Here is a 12,833-nt window from a genome sequence, read left to right on the forward strand (position 1 = left end):
TTAATGGGGGCTCAGTGTGCACAGGAGCCGCAGAAAAAGCCTGCATCAAAGCTGGGCATGCTGCAGTAATGAGGCCCGGTTTATGTGCTCGGTACTTTAAGTTTTCATTCTCCCAAGCTGCAGTAGGAAGCCCGAACAGCTTTGATGAGCTGCTGTTGGCTTCAGCGTGAGCGGGGTTTGCAGTGGGACTGTAATTATGAGGTCAGGGGTGGCCTGTGGCCAGCAAGGGCTCACCTGTGCACAGCTGGACTGCACATGGGTTGGCCCCATTTGTGGCCTCCCCATCTACTGCTCCTCTCCTGCTGGCCTGGCACCTGATGCACACACAACCTCTTTGCAAAGCCATAAATGGAACCCCAGGATGGTTTGGATGGGAAGGGACCTTAAAGCTTATCTCATTCCAAGCCCCTGTGACATGGGAAGGGTCACCTTATGCTGGATCAGGCTGGTCACAGTCCCTGAGCAAGACACAGCAATGTCTCTGCAGAAACTTCTGACTTTAAATCTGCTCAGGCTTTGCTGCTTTAAAACAGCAAAGGCAGCTGAAAGTCTGACATTTAAGGCCAGGGGTTTATTAAAATCAAGAAGTGAAGGTGCAATGTTAGTGGGACAAGAGGGAGGGGATGTTACTGCAGGGGTGTGTAGCCCCTGTGTTTGACCTCAAGGTTTAACAAGGAGTTCATCCATCCTTGAGCCGTGGGTTTGGCTGTGTCAGGACATGAGGGGTGGACAGGCACAGTTCCGAGTGCCAGCTAGCCCAGGCAGGCAGGGAATAGCCCGTTGATGGGCTGGTGACTGTCTGCTGTGCCTGCAAAACCCCAAGGCAGAGGAACCAGAGCCTGAAAATGAGGTTGTCCATGAACCATCACAGCAGAGAGTGTGCAAGAGCACTTCCTTGACTCCAAACCTGGCAGCAACCAACTTCCCCAGAACAGGTGTATTATCAACAAACAGCAGCAGCAATGACCAGAAGAAATCCCACCCCAAAAACATTCACATCTGGTAAGAAATGGAGAACATGATGCCCCAAAAAGATGCAGAGCATGGACACACAAGGTATCAGAGGACTGGGAACAGGTTACCTGCAGCTACCTTAAGGAACCAACTCAAACTCCAGGAGAAATTGCTAAAATGCTGTGTTATTTTTGTAACTCTTGTTTTCCTTGCAAAAATATTTGTTGAGATTATTCATATTTCATATATTATATTATTATTCCGTATTATAGTATAATTTCACATATTATGTTCTTATTTATATACATTATTAATATTTGGATGAGAGGACCTAGCCTCAAGCTGTGCTAGGGGAGGTTCAGGCTGGACATCAGAAGGAATTTTTTTACAGAAAATATGATTACACATGGAAAGGGGCTGCCTAGGAAGATGGAGGTGTCCTCACCCATGGAGGTGTCCAAGGAATGGCTGGACATGCCACTGGAGGTACCACAGAAGTGGGAACAGGTTACCTACAGTTACCTTAAAGAACCAACTCAAACTTGAGGAGAAATTGCTAGAAGACTGTGTTGTTTTTGTAACTCTTGTTTTCCTTGCAGAAATATTTGTTGAGATTATTCATATTTCATATATTATTATTTCACATATTATGTTCTTATTTATATACATTATTAATATTTGGATGAGAGGACCTGGCCTCAAGCTGTGCTAGGGAAGGTTCAGACTGGACATCAGAAGGAATTTCTTCACAGAAAATAGGATTACACATGGAAAGAGGCTGCCCAGCTAGGTGGGGGTGTCCCCACCCATGGGGGTGTTCAAGGAATGGCTGGACATGCCACTGGATGTGGCACTCAGCGCTCTGGTGACAAGGTGGGGATTGGCATACAAAAGTTGTGCTGCCAAAACCACTGTGAGGTGATGGGAATCACAGGAGTGATGTTGCTGTGGGGCAGCTCACCTAAATGGAGCAGATGGAAAAAGGAAAGAGTGTGAATATGGGCATTAGAGGAGGAAAATATTCATTGTGGCCTCTACAGCAATCTCCCCCAAATACAGATTAAACAGGTTGACACTGGGGAGTTGGATCATTACAGCAACTTGTGGAGGCACTAATGCAATATGAGTCATGAAGGGCAGGCATGATAGCCTCCAAGGAGAACCCAAACTCATTGCTCCAGCCTTCCCATGGAGACTCAAGCCTCTTTCCAAGCGCTGATGAAACCCCAGTAACCACTTCCTTCTCCACCCTGTCTTCTGCCAGGATTGGAGCAGAGATGCTGTTTTTGCATGGCACAGCATCATGCTTTGATCTCCAGTTTTATGGTGACAGGCACAAGCAAGATCTCTTCCTCCATTGTATCCACCCCCCTCTCAAGCTCATTGATGAGGGCAATCCTCAGCATTTAACATTATGCTAATCCTTGCCTCACTTGGAACTTGGCCAGTTCATTTTCATGCTACACTGCTCATTTCGAGCTTCTAACATAGTTTTAAAGTTGCATTAAATAAAGAATGGATGTAAAAATCAAATTAATTACTGGACACTCCATGCTACTTAATTTTAAAGCTCCCATTCCACCAGTATTTCTTGTAATCACAACAAGCTGTGGAGTGCCAGGATGGCCATATTGCTCTTAAATATTTTGATTAGAGAAAAAATATGAAATGGAGATAAGTGTTGGAGCATTGATTTGCAATATTGTTTGCAGCTCTTATTTTCATTTCACAGTTTGTGGCTGAGGGAGCTGGAAAGGGGCTCAGCCTGGAGAAAAGGAGGCTCAGGGGGGACCTTGTGGATCTGCACAGCTCCTGGCAGGAGGGGACAGCCGGGAGGTCAGCCTCTGCTCCAGGGAACAAAGACAGGAGGAGAGGGAATGGCCTCAGGCTGGGCCAGTGCAGGCTCAGGGTGGATACTGGGGAAAAATTCTCCATGGAAAGGGCTGTCCAGCTCTGGCAGAGCTTCCTGGAGCAGTGGTGGAGTCCCCATCCCTGGAGGGATTTCAAAGCCATGTGGATGTGGCACTTGGGGACAGGGGTCAGTGGTGGCCTTGGCTGTGCTGGGGGAATGGTTGGACTCGATGGAATTAGATGACTTTTCTGATCTTAATGGTTCTGTGATTCTATGATATCACTGTTAGGAGACGAAACAAAATCATCTTGGATGGCAGGTCCTAGGATTCAAAACATACTCTACGTGAAACTGAGAGTTTCTCTGACTGTTAAACTGCGATGAATTGTAACACACCAGCTCCTTCAGACAGACAGGTGCTCTGGCATATTTTTTCCAGAACTTGTGTTTTAAAATTATGTTTTATTTTTTATGTTGCAAGTTTAATCATTACAAAATTCTAGTACTGTGTTTTTAAAGCTAGGCAGATGGTCAGAATTTGCCAAAATTTGGATTTGTTTTACTATATATGTAACTTTCAAGGATGAGTGCTTGCTTTTGTTGGGTGAAGAGCCAGAGATAATGTTGCTTGCCTAGTCATAACATTTTTTGTTTCCATTTAGCTGCGTTCTCTAGCTAAATCTGGACAACAGTAGTAAGACCTTCCCTTCTACTCTTATAGAACACCTTGGCTTTTGCATTTTCTATTTGAGTTATTTTAATCCTGGCACTCCTATATGACAATTTTTTTTTTAATTGCTGAGTTTGTGCTGAGCGTCTTTCTGCAGACCCTGCTGCCCACAGAGGTACAGCCACAGAAGGTCTGTCCTTCTGCAAATGTTTTTTTTTTTCTGTTCCATGGACTTTTCACACTTTTCTGGGGTGTGTAGGGACTGATCCTGCATCTGTACTCTTCTGTAAATAAAAAGCAGTTTGGTAATCCCAAAATATGCTCTCTTACAAACACCAAACAGGGGGAGGATGCTTCAGTATTTCAAAGGAACCTGAGAGCAGAGCATTGAACCAGGGCCTTTGAAACTAATGCAAGCTCATTTTTATCATTATGTTGCTATTTTATCATTTCTTAAAATGTATTATTTAATTTCTTTTCCTTGCAAGAAGGGGAAGTATCTAGAATTCAGATTCTGATGGTTAAAAAGCACGAAGCAATGGCACAGAAGGGGTTACACCTGCACAGCCATTCTTCATGGTGCAACTTCTTCCAGGACCCACACAAAAACTTATTAAGCGGCTGCCTGTCACCTCTCCTTAATAAATAAGAATCTCTTTTCAGCCTCTTTGTCTCCTTCACCTCTGGGGCCGGCATCCTGTAAACACACTGCCAATTAAACCTCACGTCTAGCAAGGCCACAACTAATGAAAAGCAATAGAGAATTCACTGCCTTTTAATGAGGAAAACATTGCTTTTTACAGGGAACAATTTATTGGGCCAATTCCCCCCGTCCATCACCCTGGGGAACTGCTGCCTTTTTTACCCCCTGTTTGTTACTTTGTCAAGCGCGTGTAAAATTGCACGCTGAACACAGAGGTGAAGGCTCTGACTCAATTTATGGTGTGACATCTCTGATCTTGCTCCCTGGATCAGTAAGCGATGCTGGCAATGATATGCATGGAAATTAATTACTGTGCCCGGCAGCGGTACAGCAGGCCCCTGCCGTTGATAATAGATCAGTTTGCAGGAGTTTGTTAGAGGGGCGGCCGCGTCTGCTGCTGTTTGCTGTCACAGGCAGACAATGTCAGCTCAGTGCAAACCACCACAACATCACCACGGCCCTGGGAGGGGAGAGAGGGGTGCCACTGGGAAAGGCAAGCCAGATTAAAAAAAAAAAAAAAATAAAATAAAAAACCAAACAGGAACGCAGTGATTTTACACCTCATTTTTTGCTCCTAAGAGCGAAGAGGTGGCGGTATGTAAGAGTACCACAATTTTTGAGCAGGGGGAAACTTCCACCAAGCCTACTATTAGAGTTATATATATATTAAATGGGGGAAAAAAGATGGACAGAGAGACTGAATTAAAAATAAATAATGCTGGGAATAAATTCTGTATAAAAACCTACAGGTTATATCACCCATGATTATAATATGTGTTAGCTCTGTTAGATTTACAGCCTTTTTTTCCTGGGATTTGCAGTTTAAAATGCATTCATAGAATCATAGATTCATGGCATGGTTTGGGTGGGGAAAAACCGTAAAGATCACGAGGTTCCAATCTGATATTTTGGCTGCTCTATTTTGTCTCCTCTTCCTGACCAGACCACTTTTTTTTTTTTTTTTTTTTTTTTTTGCAGGTTGATGCAGCAGGTTTCTCTTGGCTTAGCTCACCCATGGCTCAGGACATGAAGGGACACTCAGTGCACCTGGGGAATGGCCAGGATGTGTCATCCTACTGAGCTGTTTTGGGGAAAACGAGATAATTGCTCCAGAGCAGTTGTAGGAAACCCCTCCTCACTGAGCTGTTGGGCAGTATGGTCCATGAGCACCCTTGAATCCCTTCCCAGGTCACTCCTCCACAGAAGGAGTGGTGAAGCCAGCTGAGATGAAAGGAAGGATGGTGGGTAGGGATAGGCACAAACCCCCAGTCCTGACCCCAGACAGCTCCACCTCCCCTGGCACTGCCATCTTGCCCACCTCATTTATTTTGGCAGTGGAAAAGGGATACTGGTCACTTCCATGTCCTTCTGGGAGGAGCACTTGGACACACACTGGGATTAGAAGGACACAAAGAAAGTGAACTCTGCAGGAACTGTCGCTACACGCCTTCATAAAATCTTCCTGGCAAGGTATTTTTATTTGTTATTTGACAGTTTTTATTGCATTAATTTTTAACACTTTGGTGTATCTAGTAGATATCCTTTTCTGCTTGGTCCTCAGACTTTTCACATAGCCATGGACTTAATTTAAAATTTCCTTTATTTCTCATAATTTACTTCATGGTTTTGTACACTTTTAGGCCCAAAGGGCTCAATGTTGTTCTGGGGACTAGAAAAATAAGACATGATGCCCAGCTAAAACCCCAGCAGTGGGTACCAAGGCAAACATGGATGATGACACATTTGGTCCAAACACAGCAGAATTCCCCACAAAAGTAATTATCCCCCAAAAAATGGAGGACTCCAGCTCCAGTTGGTGGTTTTGGGGTTCCTATTCCCAACCCAGTCACAGTACGTGGGTTTTTTTTTAAAGCAAGTATTTCCTGTTTGTGGCACTGGTTTTCAGTTCGCCTGTTTTGAAGCAGCCATACAAGTCTCTAATGGCAAGATGGACACCATAAAAATATATTTATAAAAAAGTGAGAAACCGAAAGAAATGTGTAATCACAAATATCTGGGAAAAAGAGGCAGATGGAGAGGAAACAGGATACCCATTAGCTGGTTTTGATGCCTTGAGTGGTGACAGTGCTTGTTGATTCCACATCCCCACAGCTCTCATGCTGTCACCCTCTACCCTCTGCCACTTAGCTTTTGGATGGGGGACATTTCAGAAAATAGCAGTTGATTCAAAGAATAAATCATACATTTGGACCTGCCTGAGCATCTTCTTTGACACAGTTTGCATACATATCTAAGAGCAAAGTTGGATTCTTTCTCTTTACCCTGATAGTGAAATCTAGAAACTGAAATACATAAAAAGCCCAAGATTATTTCAAAGCCCTGAAAAAGAAAATGAGAAGGGAGAGCTGTGAAAGATCATTTCTTTCCTAATGTGACTGTTAGATTTGGCTGGTTTAGCAATTAAACTATTCCTTTATTTGTTACCCCTACAGACCCCTGGTTAGAATAGGATCCTGAAGTTGAGTCCGCCAGAGCATTGGGCTTACATGATTCAATTAACCTTTAAGGTAGCTCTGGAAGTTCGTACTCTAGGAGATCCTTTTGTTAATTGGCAGCCTGACACAGACAATTAAGTTTGATCAGATGAAGAGGGCATCAGGGACATCATTAGCATACTGTACTGAAGACTACGTGGTGTGTAAAAGTTGTTTAATTTCTGCCAAGGAAGAAAGCGGGGGGCTGGGGGAGCCCTCCTTGCACATACAGCATTTTGCTTATTAAATATTTCATTTCCCTTGCCATAAGCTGCAAATGTTCCCATTTTTTACCCCTCCTTTTTGGTTTCTTCCCACTGCAGTGAAATCCACTGAATGATCGTTCCTCTCTTATTAAAACTTCTGTATTACACTTGAAGTATTGCACTAAAAAAATAAAAAACAACCAAAAAATCCCAAAGTAGCCAAAACAGCAAGAAAATCAGCAGATTTGCTTCAGAGGTGGACACAAAGCCCATGGTGGTTGGAGTATGAGCCAGGTGTGGTTAAAATGGTTAAAGCTGAGGCTGTGCCTGGTAAGATCTCCAGATGTCCTTTGGTCAGGGAATAACAGAAAAACATACCTGTGGCTCTCAGGCGCAGCGGGTGTGACAGCAAAAGTGTCTGTGCATCTCTGGGATGCAGGGGGGATGCTGGGATGAGTAAGTCACATTCCTCATGGCCATGCATGTCTTTGCAAAGCCAGGAAGAGCTGGAGGAGGTGAACCCACAACTGATGGGTTGGGTTACTGATTGAGAGACTCTGCTTCTCTGCATTTCTCTTGCCTGGTATTAACAATGGTGGCACAGTTGAGGCTATATTAGAAATGCATTCTTTTTTTTTTCAGGCACCACTGCAGAGCAGAATGGAGGTGAGCCAAATTATGGCCATCTGCAAGGTTTAGTCACCACCAACATCCTTCTGAATATAGGTCCACATCACCTTGCTCACATCTGCTGCTGTGCAGTCCCTTTTGCTCCTTCTCCTTTCTCTGGCCCTTTTTATGTGAGCAAGAGAGAAGGCATAGAAACACAGAGTGGTTTGGCTAGGCAGGGGCATTAAACACCATCCCATTCCACCCCCTGCCATGGGCAGGGACACCTTCACCTACCCCAGGTTGCTCCAAGCCCAGTCCAGCCTGGCCTTGGACACTTCCAGGGATCCAGGGGCAGCCACAGCTGCTCTGGGCACCCTGTGCCAGGGCCTGCCCACCTTCACAATACAGAATTTCTTCCTAACATCTGATCTAAATCTTTCCTCTTTCAGTTTTAAGCCATTCCCCCTTGTCCTATCAATACCTCCCAGTATAAAAGTTGCTCATCCTCTTTTTTCATAAGTAGCCTATAGGCATCTGGAAAGGAAACATAAAACCAGTAGGCACATGATATCAGGATTCTCCATCCTCATGCCACATAGGCAGGGTCTTTGCTTTCTCATTAGTTGCTTCAGCAATTATGATATATATTGCATAATTCTTATAGCATTAGCCTTGCTACATAAGTCATTAATGAGCTAAGTTAGTGATAGCAGCAAATGTAGACTTCTGTGCTGTGTGATGCTAATAATATCTATGAGATTTTAGTCCTAATCCAGGGAGACGTTTTCAGCCCTCTACTGCTGTAGCATCGTGTAATGGAAAATTAATGGGAAGTTGCAAATGCAGAATGAGTATCTTTTTTTTTGTTTTGCTGGCTTACCGTGTCCCTTTTAAGGTTGTTGCACAAGAACAAAAGAGCTGAAGATTAATCCAGACCACTATCCAACAGTGACCAACACTCAGTGCCTTGGGGAGGACACAGGAACAGGGTAAACACACAAAGACTCCTGCCCAGGATGCTCTTCCAGCCTCCAAAACTTGGCTCCAAGTCCTTGTTTTCCACAGGTCCAGCCCCCAGCAGAGTCCCATAGGGCAGATTACTCAGAATAGTAGTACTTGTGAATTTTTATATATTGTTCTATTTTATTAATATATTGTAGCTCTTGATGTATTTTTCTTCCTTAAAATTTTGGAGCTCTTTTGAACTCGCAAAACTATTTCAGTATTTCAGCTGGTAAGTAACAGAAACAGGTGGTGAGTATCCATAACTCTTCCATGGCAACTTGTAGGTGATTTCTAGCTGATGGTAAGAGTTAAGAATATGGGAATGCTGGGCTTTTGAAGTGTTTTTACAAGTCTGTGCCAATAAACACCAGAATTGCTCTGCACTTACTGAAAGACTCAAGGCACTTGGTGGGAGACTCAGGGCAGCACTTGGAGAGACCAAGTCACATTCTGCACATCTTTCTCTGTCAAGGAGAAATGCAGATGGGATGGTCACGCTCCAAAGTCACCTGTCTCCTTTGACCACCTCCTTTCAGGTGGGAGGAACCCAGGAAATCAATTTCCTACCTGGGGGTCAAGTCAGTCTTGTGCACATGGCCTAAGTCTGCTCATTTCTCCTGGGCAGTCAGGGCTTCCCATTTACTCCATGCTGCTTTCCACCTCCTTTTCCTATGGAGGACTCTCCTCAAAAACTGAATCATAGAATCTTTTAGGTTGGAAAAGACCTGTAAAATTGTCGAGTCTGATTTTTAGTTGACCAGACAATGCTGAGAAATTTCTTTTACCAATCATTGGTGGTGAAAATTCTGTAATGCAAAAATCCGTGGCTCTGCATCTCCCAACAGACTCAGTAGGGAGAGGCAAGGAAAGAGACCGGAGTTCCAGCAAGTTGTTGGTTTTTACCAATTAACATGAGTCTTCAGCTCAATAAATCAGTGAGAATGTATGTCAGGACATGAAAGGGTGGGAAAAACATTTCTATGAAGAAATGGGAATTGTGTCAAATTCCTCTCCAGAACTTAGCAGTGGAGCTGGACTTTCCTGCACTCTGCATGTGTCATGGGCACCTCCTGCAAACTCAGGGACAAACAGATGATTCCTGCTCCATCTCCAGCATCGGGAGCATAAGAAAAGGGCAAAATGGCAATAAAAAATAAAAAGTGTGTTGAAGGCAAATGACTGCACCAGAGAGCTGTGCTGAGAGCTCTGGCTGTCACTTGTGCAAGCCTGCGAGCAGGTGTTCCCCTTGCAGCAGGACTGAGGTTAGCCTGGCTCTGCAGAACTGCAGAACAGGATGTTTCTGAACCATAGAGGAATAATACTTGAGATGTATTGGCTGTACAGTTTCATTAAGATGACATAACGTCTTGGATAGATTATAATTTTATAATACCTTTGCATGCCACTGCTATTACTAGTATGTTGTTTTATGACGGTGTTAATATACAGATGTTGCTTTAATCTGTTTTTTAATTTACTTTGTATATCCCCTACGTACATTTTGTCGTAAGGTAGTTTATTTTGTAGCAGCTCATTTATTTTAAAAGTTGGAGGGTTTTTTTATATCACTGCTAGCATCCTAATGACATTTATACATGTGCTCTCTTTAATCTCTCCCCTAGTTGCCTGGCACAGAGCACAGATATTATAATTTCTCTGATTTTTCTGAGTGCTGAAAACTGTTTTATTAGGGGTTTTAGTTTGAGGTTTAATTTTTTATTTTGAGGTTTATTAAGTACTGTATTTAGGTGTGGTAAACCTCATATTTTCACTGATATTTTCATCACAGGGTAAATGTTGTCGCTGTAGAGGGTTGCCCATCCACCCTTCATTTGATGCTTCTTAGAAAACTCTTGAAAGGAGGATTTTTTAGAGGCTCATGTGTCCCCTCAGTTTAGGGGTAAGGCAAAGGCTAAAGTTTTAGGCTAACCTCTAGTAGTCACATCTAGTTAGGACCTGGATTTTTAAAATAATCACATTCTTCTAAATAACCCAACCCCAGCCCAAGGAGTAGGATGTTCCTGTGCTTGGATGCAGGTGTCACATCCAGGCTGAAGCGGAATTTCTCCCAGCTGAGATCAAGTTGAGCAGGATCCTCAAGATTCCTTCCAACCCAAATCAATCTACCATTCCATCACTTTGTATTTGGGGCCCTACCAAGAGAGCAAGTAGGTCAGAGTGGGGAATAAGGACTCAAGGACTGGAGGCTGGCACAAAAGGAGAGGGAGGCACAGCCTGGATTTCTGGAATTTGGTGGATGATGCTGGTAGCAGGTTCTCTGTGTGTTTAGTTTCAGTGACAAAGTGAAGTCCCATCTAACAAGGACCTTAGTGCAGAGATGTGAAGGAGGGAAGGGGGAAGAAGAAGGAGGAGGGAGCAGCATCTTTCTGAACAGCTTCCCATGCTGGACTTCTCAAATTATCTCTAATTAAGTCTGCTGCCCAGAATGCCATCAAATTAGCAAGTGAACAAATTGCACTGACTTTGGTGGGACGAGTCCCTCGCTTCATGCTACCCTGCAGCGTGACTGCTCTGTCTGTGGCTCTGCTTCACTGAATTCCTGGTGAAACCCCTCCCAAAACAAGGACAAATGAGATTCCAGCCCTCACCACAGGCTTTGACTCTGCTGCCTCGATGTAATATCCTGCCACAACTCTCCAGCCTCCTTGGGGAAACCTTCTTGCTTTGCCTGAAATATGTACATTGGGAAAGGCCTGAATATTTTTCCCATAACTTGGTGGGATGGAGCTTGAGAAATGCTGCACTAGGTGGTTTCATGTTGCCAAAATGTACTTGCTATTTGATGATGTGGGCTTCGGAAGGCCTGCTGTTCCCAATTGTCCATTGCATATTAAGGATGGTTATAGCTAAGAAGACTTTTCTATTTATTTGCTCCCTTTTCACTGTGACTTTATTATGCATGAGCAGCTTGACTGTGATACTTCTTTTGTTTTACATTTTGCATTCATTAAAAACCAGTCATCTGCATATTTTGTGAACCCTCAGGGGTCTCCTCTCCCCTTGATGCATGCGTGCCAGTCCCATTAGCATGGATGGGAATTAGGAGCTCATGCTGAAGAAAAAACACAGGCACACCTCCCTCTGTTTGTCCTCCTACTATTCAACTAGGATATTAAAAAAAAAAAAATATATATATATATCATTACAGACGATATTCACTTTGTGTTAAAAAAATAAAAAAGGAAGAAGGATAGGGAAACTTGACCATGTATCTCAGGAGATTCTTTTTATAGCCCAAGGCTAAAGACCTCATAAACAGAGGATGTAAGTAATTTCAGCATCACTGAGATTTACAAGTCTCTCTTTACCAGTAAGTAAAGTGGGCCAGACCCACTCCCCAACAGAGAGGACAACTGGTGTGGTGTGACTTAAATCCACACCAGTGCCAGCTTCCTCCCCAGCCTTTTAACATGAAACTGAGGTCTGACAAAGCTTTCTGGCCCTGTTTTGGCTGTTTTGGTCACTAAAACTCACCAACAATGGTTTGATCCTGTTTCTGTCATCCTTAAAATAGTTGTAGGCTGCACTGTGGTCCTCAGTATCTTCTTGGTGGTGCTGAGGATGTGGTGAAGAAGTCATGGCAGTTACCTAAAAGCAGTCACTGGGGTATCTTGGGGGTTCCTGACTGACCATCCCAAGACTGCTCCTCACCAAACTACTGAGCCCAGGGATCAAAGTGCTCAGGTGAGGTTCCTGTGATGGATGGGGAAGGCTGATCCTACCCTAACCCCATTTTACAGAGAGCTGCTTTCCTCCCTGCCCTGCTCCTATTGAGCAAGGGCTCAGGCTGTGCATTCTTGTTCCCTGCGAACAAAGAAGTGATTTAGTTTTTTTTCCATTTCAGTTAAAACTACTGGTGCATGGTGGCCTCTGGTACAGGGATCCCCGATTTCTCTGCCTTGTCTCTGAGGGTTAAAGCAATCAGGCTTCTCCACCCAGACAGAAGTTTTGTCTAACACCTCCCCTGCTCCTCTGTGTTTCAAGTTTGTCAGTTCCCCTCTCCACAAAAATGTGCACAGGAAGACGCACAGAGAGATATGAATTTATTTTCTGCATTGTTAAAGCTTCAACATTGCCCTCAAATCATCCTGACACAAAGGCAATGCAGCTGGGTTCACCAACCAGCACATTTTGCCCTGAGCAAAGACACTTTCCCATGCATGGAATGATCTCCCACTGTTTCCCATAAGAGCACAGGGCTGGCTAGAGGAATTGAATCAAAAGCTTTCAGAGACAATGACCTGCCTGAAACAACTTGAAACAAATGAGGGCTTGGGATGTGGCTGGACACTGAGACCTGGGGCCACGTGGTAAT

General features: G+C 43.9%; 1 long non-coding RNA gene across 1 annotated transcript; it reads left to right on the forward strand.

Annotated features, from left to right (window-relative positions):
- The first annotated feature begins 327 nt into the window (after window positions 1-327).
- Window positions 328-4,138, forward strand: LOC137464828 (uncharacterized). The gene is made up of 2 exons (XR_010994444.1): window positions 328-548; window positions 3,974-4,138. It is a non-coding gene; the product is annotated as an uncharacterized lncRNA (long non-coding RNA).
- The last annotated feature ends 8,695 nt before the right edge of the window (window positions 4,139-12,833 follow it).

Source organism: Anomalospiza imberbis, chromosome Z (genome assembly GCF_031753505.1).
Source record: "Anomalospiza imberbis isolate Cuckoo-Finch-1a 21T00152 chromosome Z, ASM3175350v1, whole genome shotgun sequence".
Classification (NCBI taxonomy): Eukaryota; Metazoa; Chordata; class Aves; order Passeriformes; family Viduidae; genus Anomalospiza; species Anomalospiza imberbis.